Source organism: Gadus morhua, unplaced genomic scaffold, assembly GCF_902167405.1.
Source record: "Gadus morhua unplaced genomic scaffold, gadMor3.0, whole genome shotgun sequence".
NCBI classification, from domain to species: Eukaryota; Metazoa; Chordata; class Actinopteri; order Gadiformes; family Gadidae; genus Gadus; species Gadus morhua.
This window is the reverse complement of record NW_021964149.1, coordinates 281731-296142: the sequence shown is the minus strand read 5'-3', so window position 1 is coordinate 296142 and position 14412 is coordinate 281731.

Sequence of the window (14412 nt, the reverse complement as noted above, 5' to 3'; positions counted from 1 at the left end):
CAAGAACCTTCCTACGTCATTCGACGCGATCGCCCATTGCCAGGCAACAGACGATCGCGTCGTCTGTTGCCAGGCAGGTTTGGGATTTGTCAACAACAGATGACGTAGGCCGGTACAATTTTCGCCCCCGGTACAATTTTTAACGCGACAGCGCCACTCGAACTCAGGGAACCAGACATGTTGGTCTGTGGTGACATGCAGTAATATACTGATAGTCTACACAGGCTATTGTTACATGATTTGATTATAGTATTATCATATGGTATTATTATATTATAGTATTACTACATTCTTACATTATTATATTATAATATTATCACATGGCATTATTATATTTTAGTATTATCATATGGTATTATTATATTGTAGTATTACTACATTCTTACATTTTTATATTATAATATTATCACATGGCATTATTATATTTTAGTATTATTACATGGTATTATTATATTATAGTATTACAGTTTTTTCCTATCGTTTTCGGTCATGTACCCATACTATGGTCACTTTTCCCTATCACTTAACACAGTGGGCTTTAGAGACACACACCTCTGCATATCTGTTAACCTTTGGTGCAAAATGCACTACAACAACCACACCACAAACAATGCTGCCATAACTTAACACATGTTTCCTCTCAGAACACTATGACCTAAAAAACACTAACATCTTGAAGCATTGCCAATTGCATATATAAAATGTTGCTGTGTCCTCCAGTTTGGCATAGATTTCCTGTAGTGTTGCATTGAAAAAAAGAGAAAAAACACAGACAAACACTTCTTTGGACTACAGTAATAAAGTTTGTAATATTACAGTATGACAATCCAAGCCAAGTATCTGCTGACAGTGTTCATATGTCGGTTTACCTCCCACAGAAGATGTCACAATTGAGTGTGGTAAATGTACTGTAATTGTAAATACAGTAAATACTGTAAGTGTTTTATGAGAAACTGAGAATAACAATTTTCAGTTTTTGCAATGCAAATTACATACAGTAAATACGTAATATATGATCCAGAAACAAATCACAAACACAACAGTTTTTTTCACTGTGCTTTACTTTTTGGAGATTTTGTCACAGTGCAAGTGTTACACAAAACAGAAAATACATTACAAAGTCAAAAAATGTGTTCTAACAAAAAATGCAATGCACAAAACCTGCACATACTGTATATTACAGTAGCCCAACAGTGGCGCAGAATTGGGCTAATCCCTCCTATCCTCCGCATTTGGCCACAAATTTTCATCTACGTCGCAACGTATGGTTTCTCTTGCCATACAACGTGGATAAAATCTTTTGGAATGCCTTATCCAGGCCTGGATATCTTCTGGGGCTATGTCCATACACCCAGCAGCCATTGCCTCTAATAGGGACATCTGGTCCTGAGGGCGGTGGTCATAGACCTAATGAAATGACCACCAGAGCCCTGTTTCAGGTAGCTGCTTTTGAGGCAACCCCGAGTTTGTTCGCTCTGAGTTAGTGGAAACTCTGGGTTTTCCGTTTCAGGTAGCAGGTTCAGCGCAACCGAGAGTTAGTTGCTGCGGCAACATACGCCGTGGACCTAACCTGCTCGGGAGGTGGTTAGACCTACTCTGAGTTTGTTGTCTATAAGGCTGAAGGCAGCTCTCCGACAGAAGGAAGTGTTAGAAATGGCATGTCCTTTTCTACGAGAGCCTGTGGACGTAGAGGCTGCGATCCTCAGAAGGAATCTCCGTGAGGAACGATTATTAAGACCCCGGTTGGATATAGCCTACTTTATTTTCCTGATAATTTTCTTCACGAGCGCTATCGTTTTTCAGCGCAATCTATCATTTATTTAGACCACCTTCTCAGCCCCCATGTTAACTGTCAAACGCACCGGGGGCATGCTTTAAGTTTATTATTTTATTTTTTATCGCAATTAACGCATGTGCAGAATGATCCGCCCCGTGCATCCCACCCGCTCTGTACTACAGTCACTTCAACGTTGTGGCTTTCCCATGATCAGAGTAGCTGACTAACCACGGACCTATAACTGCTGCAAGTCAAGAAACTCATTTTAAGAATGCAAGGCAGAAAAGACCCTACTGCTTTTAACCAGATGCTGTTCTTCTCTACATGCACATGCTCAGCATAATCGTCTGCATTGTTCACTGAAGTAAAACCCTTTGATTAAACTGTTCAACAAAATAACTTGTCCCATCACAGCCCGTGTTCTAATAAAGACAATCTACTTATTATGAGGATTTTTTTATTTCCTGAAAGCACCAAAAAAAAAAAGTCATATATATTGGGTATGTTTTTAGAGCAGGGAACAGTAGCCTATCCCAGTTTGCACCTCACCCACCTATAACTTATGTTCCAAAATTTGGATCTCCAAAGCATCCTTTTGCATCTTTTGAATTGTTACAATTGCATGGAGGTTGGTGAGGGCATCTGGTTCAAGTAGGGCGATGACGCCATCAGTAACTGGAAGAAGATGATTAGACAGTGCAATTATTACTTGAGCCAGAATATTGCCCCATCTAATTTGCAACGCGCTGGGTTGCGTGTACATATTTAATTATTTTGAATAACCAACCTCTTATACTGTAAAGGCACTTCTATCCTGGGGGGTGGGGGGGATCAGAGGAGCTCCCCCCAGGGATGCCCTCAGCCACAGGACGCAAACTCTGTTGGCTGAGGGCCATCTCCTCAGCCTCTGTGAGGGCTGCAGGTGGTGGACCCCCTCCAGTCTGCCGGGCCTCTGCATTTTTTCGATTTGCTAACATGGAGGAAAATGTTACCCTAATATTCAGTAAGCGCTATTTTGAAGACACATATATATTTATAATGCATTTTGCCTAGGTGTAGCCTTCTAATATATCTAAATCCTATTAAATATTGGCAGTGTTGGGATGGCTGGGAAATGTAGGCCTACTACTTACATTTACTGCTTAAATATAGTATACAAATATATGATACATGTTGAACATAGCTGTTAAATTAGGTAGAGCAGGCAAAACAGCACAATTGATTTGATTTCAATTAAACATTAGTTTACCTGTTTAAACTATATTTTTGTACTTCATTTGCTGCCAAGTCCTCGTGGGGCAACTCGGGGTTGCGTAAATTGACACACACACACACACACACACACACACACACACACACACACACACACACACACACACACACACACACACACACACACACACACACAATTTACATATTGAATAAGTGGAAGATATTAAACTTTCCTCTTATTTTATTTTATTTTACTAATTTATTTGACTCACGCATTGACTTGTTCAGCTATTTCCTGCCAAGCTCTCTCTCGCGCTCTCGCTGCCGCGGCGGTATTGCTTTTTTTTGTTAAAATGGGTAACTGCTCGGCATACACGTTCATTAGAATTTCCAATTCCGTGGGGGAAAAGTAAGTGGATCTACGCTTTTGGTCCATGTTTGATCATGTTATCAGAGATCCATTGATGATGGCTCTTCATAGTCAACAGGCACGCCCCCAACCCAGCGTGAACACACTCAGGGCCCTATTTTAACGGTCTGAAACGCAAGTGGGAAAGCGCAAAGCGCAAGTAGCTTTGTGCCGTGGCGCAAGTGTCAAAAGGGTTGGTCTGAAGCAGCCTAATTACCCGTAGGTGTGGTTTGGGCGTAACGTGCAACAAACCAATGAGAGTGCCAGCTCCCATCCCCTTTAAGAGCCATGAGCGCATTTGAATCGGACGAGTTGATATTTTGACAGCGCGTCTGCAGTCTCCGAGAATTTCAAACTGCAAATGGCTTAGTTTATTGCCAAATAATATGGCCTAATTCACACATGGAATATACTGAGTCCTCAAATAAATTTCGGCAAAGAAAACGTATGATAGGCTATAACATATGATATGCGGTAACTGTGGTTCTATTTAATGATATACGCAATACATTATAAACATTGTTTCTTATCAGTATTGTATGCTATCCTATGCATGTGTCCCCGCGGTAATAGACATTGCCATTGATTGTATTATGCGTTACGTGTTTAGTTTGCCCAAGTGAAGGAGTTCAAGTACCTCGGGGTCTTGTTCGCGAGTGAGGGAACTATGGAGCGTGAGATTGGCCGGAGAATCGGAGCAGCGGGGGCGGTATTGCGTTCGCTTTACCGCACCGTTGTTACGAAAAGAGAGCTGAGCCGCAAGGCAAAGCTCTCGATCTACCGGTCGATCTTCGTTCCTACCCTCACCTATGGTCATGAGGGTTGGGTGATGACCGATAGGACGAGATCGCGGGTACAAGCGGCCGAGATGAGTTTTCTCAGAAGGGTGGCTGGCGTCTCCCTTGGGGATAGGGTGAGAAGCTCAGCCATCCGTGAGGAACTCGGATTAGAGCCGCTGCTCCTTTACTTAGAAAGGAGTCAGCTGAGGTGGTTCGGGCATCTGGTAAGGATAACAAATACGATGCAAATTAAATTTAAATGAAGTGAAATTTCGAGGTTGGAAACTGGGCGCCTTACAGAGCACACACGCGCGCCGGCATTCATTCATTCTTTTTAACACTCACTCGCGGTAAAACAATGCTTTTCACGATCAAATAGGCCTACTCATCAATCCTAAAAGTTATGGGCATGTAGGCCTACACGATGTCTGTGTCAAGAAAATATGCGTTTGCTGTACGGTGTTTGCAGATGCATTGATTTAAAAGTAGCCTACAACTTATTACCGCTGCATCAGCTGTTCTTTCCCAAATAATTTACCAAGAATGTGCGGCTAGGTAGATGAGAGAAGCAAAGTGTATGCGCGAGGTGCACAAGCAATCCGTATGCATCGCATGCGCATGTATGCATGCGCCCTTAAAATAGCGTCTGAACAACGCGCCACTGACTTTAAACCAGGTATTTCCTGGTCAGTAGCGCAATGGTTTTCAGAAACGTCAAAATACCGTTTGCGCCAGAACACGCCTCCTCCTTCCGCGGAACCGCCCCTTGGGGCGCAAGATCATTCCCTAATTTACCGGCGAGTGGCGCAGGTGGCAAAAGAGCGCTCTGCGCCAGTTGTAAACTAGCAACGACACATGCGCCACTGACTAAGTCACTTGCGCCGGATGCAAGATAGGGCCCTCAGAGTTGATTAACCCAACGCTGATCACCTGTTCTGAAACCGAAAACCCAGAGTTGCTTTTCAACCCTGAACTCTGAGTCAACCAACTCAGAGCGCAGGATTAAACTCAGAGTATGTTAAACCAGCTACCTGAAACAGGCCTCAGGTGTTTTGCATTGCAAAACTTATCCTCTGTGTTTTGTACAGATCATTGTATGTAGTGTTGCTTTTACGTAAAATAAGTAATTCCATGCCAATTCACCAAGAACTATGGTGCACAGGGGGAAAAAAATCTAAATTACTGTAAAATAAAATAAATAAACTATAAACTAAATATTTTTTCTTATTCAAACATGTAACTTCATTTGTCTGTCCAAATGCAGCATCTTTCCATCTACAGTGATCTAAATTACTGATAAGTTAGGTTTTGAACAGAAAGTTCACTGTTTTGAACAGAGTATTATTACGTATTTCTTCATGGAAGGAGGGGTCGAATCCAAAGGAATAGCTTTAAAGAGACTTTATTTGTATAAAGTATTTTCGGTATGGTAAACTGATGCTCTGAAGTAAAGAGAGATTGAAGATGTGTTCTAAGCACGTGCGAGAGTGTTCTCCTAGCTGATCCTAGCCACAAACCCACGTATGTCTAATCGCTGCCGAGAGAGCTCTAAGGTTTTCATGGCCAGGTGGACTCCTTTATGGACTCAGCGAGGACCGGAAGACTTGGAGAGGAACCGGTGTGACGTAATCCTCGGTTTTCCTCGCCTGGTCTGTGTTGCTGCCCTCAGTGGCTAAAGTATCTATTGTAGCCTTCAGTAATGTCCTGCTTTCCCTTGTGGCTATGTGTAGTATTTACGGCTTATATATTTGGTCCTACCCCCTATTGGTTAAGTGAGGGAAATACAGCTTGTGTTTCTAAAATACGTAACAGTATCTAAACATTGGTAAAATATGCTGTAGTTCCACAGCGTTTTGCCGGTAGTGAACATTGACTGGGGCAGGTATCCATGAAATTTGGAAGAAGGCGTCATTGCCAGCATTTGTATCTTAGCATAGGGGCAAGTAACCACAGTTTGGTTCACATGGTCTACTGGTATGCTCACTGTGTGAAGTGTTTAGGGAATGTGAACATGGTTTAGGTAAATTGCCTAAAACGATAGGAAAAAACTGTATTACATGGTATTATTATATTATAGTATTATAGTATTATATTATCACTTGGTATTATTATATTTTAGAATTATTACAAGGTAGCATTATATTATTACATTATGATATAATAGTATCATCGAATGGTATCATTATATTATAGTATTATTACATGGTATTATTATATTATATATAGGCCTATTTATTACACATATTCTTTAAGGCAGACTTTCCAGGTGGCTCCGTGATCCTAGTGTGTGTGTGTGTGTGTGTGTGTGTGTGTGTGTGTGTGTGTGTGTGTGTGTGTGTGTGTGTGTGTGTGTGTGTGTGTGTGTGTGCGATATCTTTGTTTTCCCCTAAAACACGTGACACGCGCTGAGAGGGGCGGCTCCTGGAACTTCCTCCTCTGAAGGGTCGGTCGCATCGAGCAGCCCTTCTTCCTCCACTTCTATAAACACTTTAACCTTAGTTTCCTCTTGCATTAATACTTTTACAACTTCTTTTATCGTATGGACGCATTTTAATCCTGGAGTAGATAAGGTAAGAAAAGATAAGAGACAGCTTACTACCGTTTATATTGTCCTTAGGTAACTGGTATATAATAATGATCAACCAGTTTACTACCGTTTATATCTGTTTTATAGAGAATACATCTTAATGTTTAACTGCTTTACTGTCCTGTTGTAAATTGAACATTGAGGGTGATATTTTGGATATTTTTGACGGGTGGATGAATTTGCTTTGACGTAGCAGTCATTATACCTGACAGGTTAAAAACGTACTTTGACGTGAAAAAAACGTTTATTGGGATAAAAAAACGTACTTGCAGCTTGACCACGTGCTCTCTCATCAAAGCCAGATAAAAAGGATGGCTGCTTCCTGAATTGATGGTCCAACAAATGTGTACAGTGGCCTAAACACAGGGGGTGGGTCAACACACCCACTGGTTCATCTTACCCCACTCTCCCCTATATGGGCCTATATATTTTATATATACAGTATATATATATATATATATATATATATATATATATATATATATATATATATGGCAGACTTTACAGTTGGCTCAGTTGGCTCAGTTTGATCCTTGTCTGTTTGTGTGTGTGTGTGTGTGTGTGTGTGTGTGTGTGTGTGTGTGTGTGTGTGTGTGTGTGTGTGTGTGTGTGTGTGTGTGTGTGTGTGTGTGAGTGAGTCAAGTCGGTTCAGTTCTGTAACTTCCTCGTGTTAAAGTTGATTTCCTCATCTCAACGGCCTGTTGCAGCAAGCAGCCCTTCTTTCTGCTCCTTTAAAACCGTTCACCTTAACAACTTGTTTAACACTTTAACCTCCTTTTCTTCCCTTACATTTATACTTTTATAACTTTCTACCGTATGGGACAGAACTTTTTTTTTCCAGTCTACTATGGATGAGGAGAGAGAGGAGGGGGGTCCTACCTCTAAAACCACTCTGTCTGGGGAACATGGCCGCCGGAGCAAAGCTAAGAGGTAAGAAGAGGATCTCTCTGTCTGTGACTGTTGTCCATCTCAGAGCTCAGCAGTGATACATCATTACTCCATCATTAGTCTGAGTAACAGCTGTGTGTGTGTTGAAGGCCAGAGCAGCGGGAGAGAGCAGGATCCCCTGGACCCAGCCGTGTCTTCATGAAGAGCATACGTAACCTGTTCAGAAAAAAGGAGCAAATTCATGAACAAGGGTAAGAATTTATCAGATATAATATAAATACAGTGTCTATCCTACATCCATAAACCCTTGTTTCTCTTGAAGAGTCCAGCAGCAGAGAGCAGACTCCCCTGGACCCAGCTGTGTCTCCACAAAGAGTGACTGTTCTATGGAACAACGTCATAACTTTAAAGATGGAAATCACCAACCTTCTAAGGAAAGGTGAGGATTCAACCACTACATCAGGGCTGTTCAACTGGTGGCCCGCGGATCATCTTTATTCGGCCCCTGGACCATTAATCAGTGGGCCAACGTCTGCCTCTGGTGGCGCAAAGCGTTTCAACAGCTAAAAAGAGGTTGTTCACGTTGGGAAGGCGAAAGTTAGACATGAACCTCGACATTTAAACGAGGAGTGTGAAAGTGATCAGTTCAGTAACGCAGGACCAAAGCCTGTGTGTTGATCTGCAACATGGCTATGGTAGTAACAGAAGAACACACACTGAAGGCCATTTTACACTGCCAAGATGTTCCGGTCACGGCTTGGCACGCCAAGCAATTTCACAATCTTGCCTGTGTGAAACCGAGGGGATTTAATAATATTGGTTCACTGGAGAAGGAGGGGCTACACACAGAGTCTTGGCCACTTTAGACTAATTTGGTTACTCCTGAATGTTTATATATATTTTTTTAACCCCGCATGCAAGAATGAGTTTGAGTCAATCTACAAACGCGATTTACTGTTCACATGTGCAAAAATACCAACATATTCTTTATTTTGTAGGGTCCGGTGGGGTAAATTGGGGTGCTAGCTCAAGCAGGAAATTGACCTCGGGCAGTGTAAACATGCGGACCATGCCGGGAAAAAGGCATGCATTAGACGGGCATATTTGGCAGTGTAAAACCGTCTTGAGACGCACGACATCACGCATCGGCCCAGCTCCAGTGGAACACACCGATGTGTCAGACGCTCAGCAGCAAAAAGAAAAAGCGTCAAAATCAGTTGGGTTTTCAGTTCATTGCACCTGCCAAACAGATTACACTGAGTGGAGCGGTCGACCGCCCCAAGAAGGCGGCCAAAAGGCTTGGCAGCGCCAGTAGTAGCGGTCGATGAGGCGTCTATCCTTTGCAATGTCTATGGGTACCACAGCCTCCCTCAACGTCGCAAGGCCTCTTGCTCCCGATAAGAAACACTTCACAGAGCGCCTGCTGTAGAGAGCGATGATGAGCTGGAGGAGAACAGTCCTTCCTAACAGTACAAATGTCAAATCACGTGTGTGTGTGTGTGTGTGTGTGTGTGTGTGTGTGTGTGTGTGTGTGTGTGTGTGTGTGTGTGTGTGTGTGTGTGTGTGTGTGTGTGTGTGTGTGTGTGTGGGTGTTCTCTACAGACAACACCAGGAGTGGTTAATGGTTACCAGTGCTCAGTCTCTACAGCAGCATCAAACAGTGCTGATCAAGGTGTGTAAATGTCAACCAAGATGTTTGACTTCAGCTTTCCATGAACATCAGAAAGCATCTCTTGTGGAGCTAATAGTCTCCAGGCTTCCCTCTTCAGACCAGCAGACGTGAATCCAGGACAAATGCTTCTGATGCCCTCAGTGAGTTCAGAGTAAAGTTCTCCTTGATGTTTGTTCTGTTCCAGAGGGCTGAGGAGAACGCACACACTTTTCTAGACAAGGAGCTGAAGAAGCTCTGGAGGGATCTCTTCTCAGATTACCCACACTGCTCAGAGAGTCAGAGGGAGGGGGAGGAGGTGGATGGTGAGAAGGAGGAGCAGAGGAGGCGCGCCATAGAGGGAGTGGTGCACATCACAATACTCTGCCTGATGGAGATGAACAAGAAGGGACTGGCCGACAAACTGTTGAGCGGTAAGAAACTCTCATCTTGAAAATAGAGAAGTAATACACGTTTTGAATAGCAGTAGGAGATTTTCATTTATTCTGTTCAAACTAAATTACAAAATGTGTGACTAGCACCGTGGGTGCTAGGGCTCTCAGCACCGTGGGAGCTAGGGCTCATAGCACCGTGGGTGCTAGGGCTCTCAGCACCGTGGGAGCTAGGGCTCATAGCACCGTGGGTGCTAGGGCTCTCGGCACCGTGGGTGCTAGGGCTCTCGGCACAGTGGGTGCTAGGGATCTGAGCTGCACTGCTCCCAGGCTTTGGAGATTCCCTGACAAACCCCCTACTCGTTTCACCATTGTGCTGCTGTTCTTACCCCCTCCTACCTGGGTCTCCTCACTGTTCTTACCCCCTCCTACCTGGGTCTCCTCACTGTTCTTACCCCTCCTGCCTGGGTCCCCTCACTGTTCTTACCCCCTCCTACCTGGGTCTCCTCACTGCTGTTCTTACCCCTCCTGCCTGGGTCCCCTCACTGTTCTTACCCCCTCCTACCTGGGTCCCCTCACGGTTCTTACCCCCTCCTACCTGGGTCTCCTCACTGTTCTTACCCCCTCCTACCTGGGTCTCCTCACTGTTCTTACCCCCTGCTACCTGGGTCTCCTCACTACTGTTCTTACCCCCTCCTACCTGGGTCTCCTCACTGTTCCTACACCCTCCTACCTGGGTCTCCTCACTGTTCTTACCCCCTCCTACCTGGGTCCCCTCATTGTTCTTACCCCCTCCTACCTGGGTCTCCTCACTGTTCTTACCCCCTCCTACGTGGGTCTCCTCACTGTTCTTACCCCCTCCTACCTGGGTCCCCTCACTGTTCTTACCCCCTCCTACCTGGGTCCCCTCACTGTTCTTACCCCCTCCTACCTGGGTCCACTCACTGTTCTTACCCCCTCCTACCTGGGTCCCCTCACTGTTCTTACCTCCTCCTACCTGGGTCCCCTCACTGTTCTTACCCCCTCCTACCTGGGTCCCCTCACTGTTCTTACCCCCTCTTACCTTGGTCCCCCCACTGTTCTTACCCCCTCCTACCTGGGTCTCCTCACTGCTGTTCTTACCCCCTCCTACCTGGGTCTCCTCACTGTTCTTACCCCCTCCTACCTGGGTCTCCTCACTGTTCTTACCCCTTCTTACCTGGGTCCCCCCACTGTTCTTACCCCCTCCTACCTGGGTCTCCTCACTACTGTTCTTACCCCTTCCTACCTGGGCCCCCTCACTGTTCTTACCCCCTCCTACCTGGGTCTCCTCACTGTTCTTACCCCCTCCTACCTGGGTCTCCTCACTGTTCTTACCCCCTCCTACTTGGGTCTCCTCACTGCTGTTCTTTACCCCTCCTACCTGGGTCTCCTCACTGTTCTTACCCCTCCTACCTGGGTCTCCTCACTGCTGTTCTTACCCCCTCCTACCTGGGTCTCCTCACTGTTCTTACCCCCTCCTACATGGGTCCCCTCACTTTTCTTACCTCCTCCTACCTGGGTCTCCTCACTGTTCTTACCCCCTCCTACCTGGGTCTTCTCACTGTTCTTACCCCCTCCTACCTGGGTCCCCTCAGTGTTCTTACCTCCTCCTACCTGGGTCTCCTCACTGTTCTTACCCCCTCCTACCTGGGTCCCCTCACTGTTCTTCCCCCCTCCTACCTGGGTCCCCTCAGTGTTCTTACCTCCTCCTACCTGGGTCTCCACACTGTTCTTACCCCCTCCTACCTGGGTCTCCTCACTACTGTTCTTACCCCCTCCTACCTGGGTCCCCTCACTGTTCTTACCCCCTCCTACCTGGGTCTCCTCACAGTTCTTACCCCCTCCTACCTGGGTCCCCTCACTGTTCTTACCCCCTCCTACCTGGGTCCCCTCACGGTTCTTACCCCCTCCTACCTGGGTCCCCTCACTGTTCTTACCCCCTCCTACCTGGGTCCACTCACTGTTCTTACCCCCTCCTACCTGGGTCTCCTCACTGTTCCTACCCCCTCCTACCTGGGTCTCCTCACTGTTCTTACCCCCCTCCTACCTGGGTCCCCTCACTGTTCTTACCCCCATCCTACCTGGGTCTCCTCACTGTTCTTACCCCCTCCTACCTGGGTCTCCTCACTGTTCTTACCCCCTCCTACCTGGGTCTCCTCACTGTTCTTACCCCCTCCTACATGGGTCTCCTCACTGTTCTTACCCCCTCCTACCTGGGTCTCCTCACTGTTCTTACCCCCTCCTACATGGGTCTCCTCACTGTTCTTACCCCCTCCTACCTGGGTCTCCTCACTGTTCTTACCCCCTCCTACCTGGGGCTCCTCACTGTCCTTACCCTCTCCTACCTGGGTCCCCTCACTGTTCTTACCCCCTCTTATCTGGGTCCCCTCACTGTTCTCACCCCCTCCTACCTGGGTCTCCTCACTGCTGTTCTTACCCCCTCCTACCTGGGTCTCCTCAGTGTTCTTACCCCCTCCTACCTGGGTCCCCTCACTGTTCTTACCCCCTCCTACCTGTGTCTCCTCACTGTTCTTACCCCCATCCTACCTGGGTCTCCTCACTGTTCTTACCCCCTCCTACCTGGGTCTCCTCACTGCTGTTCTTACACCCTCCTACCTGGGTCTCCTCACTGCTGTTCTTACCACCTCCTACCTTGGTCTCCTCACTGTTCTTACCCCCTCCTACGTGGGTCTCCTCACTGTTCTTACCCCCTTCTACCTGGGTCCCCTCACTGTTCTTACCTTCTCCTTCCTGGGTCCCCTCACTGTTCTTACCTCCTCCTACCTGGGTCTCCTCACTGTTCTTACCCCCTCCTACCTGGGTCCCCTCACTGTTCTTACCCCCTCCTACCTGGGTCCCCTCACTGTTCTTACCCCCTCCTACCTGGGTCCCCTCACTGTTCTTACCCCCTCCTACCTGGGTCCCCTCACTGTTCTTACCCCCTCTTACCTGGGTCCCCCCACTGTTCTTACCCCCTCCTACCTGGGTCTCCTCACTGCTGTTCTTACCCCCTCCTACCTGGGTCTCCTCACTGTTCTTACCCCCTCCTACCTGGGTCTCCTCACTGTTCTTACCCCCTCTTACCTGGGTCCCCCCACTGTTCTTACCCCCTCCTACCTGGGTCTCCTCACTGCTGTTCTTACCCCCTCCTACCTGGGTCTCATCACTGTTCTTACCCCCTCCTACCTGGGTCTCCTCACAGTTCTTACCCCCTCCTACCTGGGTCCCCTCACTGTTCTTACCCCTTCCTACCTGGGTCTCCTCACTGTTCTTACCCCCTCCTACCTGGGTCTCCTCACTGTTCTTACCCCCTCTTACCTGGGTCCCCCCACTGTTCTTACCCCCTCCTACCTGGGTCTCCTCACTGCTGTTCTTACCCCCTCCTACCTGGGTCTCATCACTGTTCTTACCCCCTCCTACCTGGGTCTCCTCACAGTTCTTACCCCCTCCTACCTGGGTCCCCTCACTGTTCTTACCCCTTCCTACCTGGGTCCCCTCACTGTTCTTACCCCCTCCTACCTGGGTCTCCTCACTGTTCTTACCCCCTACTACCTGGGTCTCCTCACTGTTCTTATCCCCTCCTACTAGGGTCTCCTCACTGCTGTTCTTTACCCCTCCTACCTGGGTCTCCTCACTGTTCTTACCCCTCCTACCTGGGTCTCCTCACTGCTGTTCTTACCCCCTCCTACCTGGGTCTCCTCACTGTTCTTACCCCCTCCTACATGGGTCCCCTCACTTTTCTTACCTCCTCCTACCTGGGTCTCCTCACTGTTCTTACCCCCTCCTACCTGGGTCTTCTCACTGTTCTTACCCCCTCCTACCTGGGTCCCCTCAGTGTTCTTACCTCCTCCTACCTGGGTCTCCTCACTGTTCTTACCCCCTCCTACCTGGGTCCCCTCACTGTTCTTACCCCCTCCTACCTGGGTCCCCTCAGTGTTCTTACCTCCTCCTACCTGGGTCTCCACACTGTTCTTACCCCCTCCTACCTGGGTCTCCTCACTACTGTTCTTACCCCCTCCTACCTGGGTCCCCTCACTGTTCTTACCCCCTCCTACCTGGGTCTCCTCACAGTTCTTACCCCCTCCTACCTGGGTCCCCTCACTGTTCTTACCCCTTCCTACCTGGGTCTCCTCACTGTTCTTACCCCCTCCTACCTGGGTCTCCTCACTGTTCTTACCCCCTCCTACTTGGGTCTCCTCACTGCTGTTCTTTACCCCTCCTACCTGGGTCTCCTCACTGTTCTTACCCCTCCTACCTGGGTCTCCTCACTGCTGTTCTTACCCCCTCCTACCTGGGTCTCCTCACTGTTCTTACCCCCTCCTACATGGGTCCCCTCACTTTTCTTACCTCCTCCTACCTGGGTCTCCTCCCTGTTCTTACCCCCTCCTACCTGGGTCCCCTCACTGTTCTTACCCCCTCCTACCTGGGTCCCCTCACTGTTCTTACCCCCTCCTACCTGGGTCCCCTCACTGTTCTTACCCCCTCCTACATGGGTCTCCTCACTGTTCTTACCCCCTCCTACCTGGGTCTCCTCACTGTTCTTACCCCTCCTACCTGGGTCTCCTCACTGTTGTTCCTCCCACCTCCTACCTGGGTCTCCTCACTGTTCTTACCCCTCCAACCTGGGTCTCCTCACTGTTGTTCTTACCCCCTCCTACCTGGGTCCCCTCACTGTTCTTACCCCCTCCTACCTGGGTCC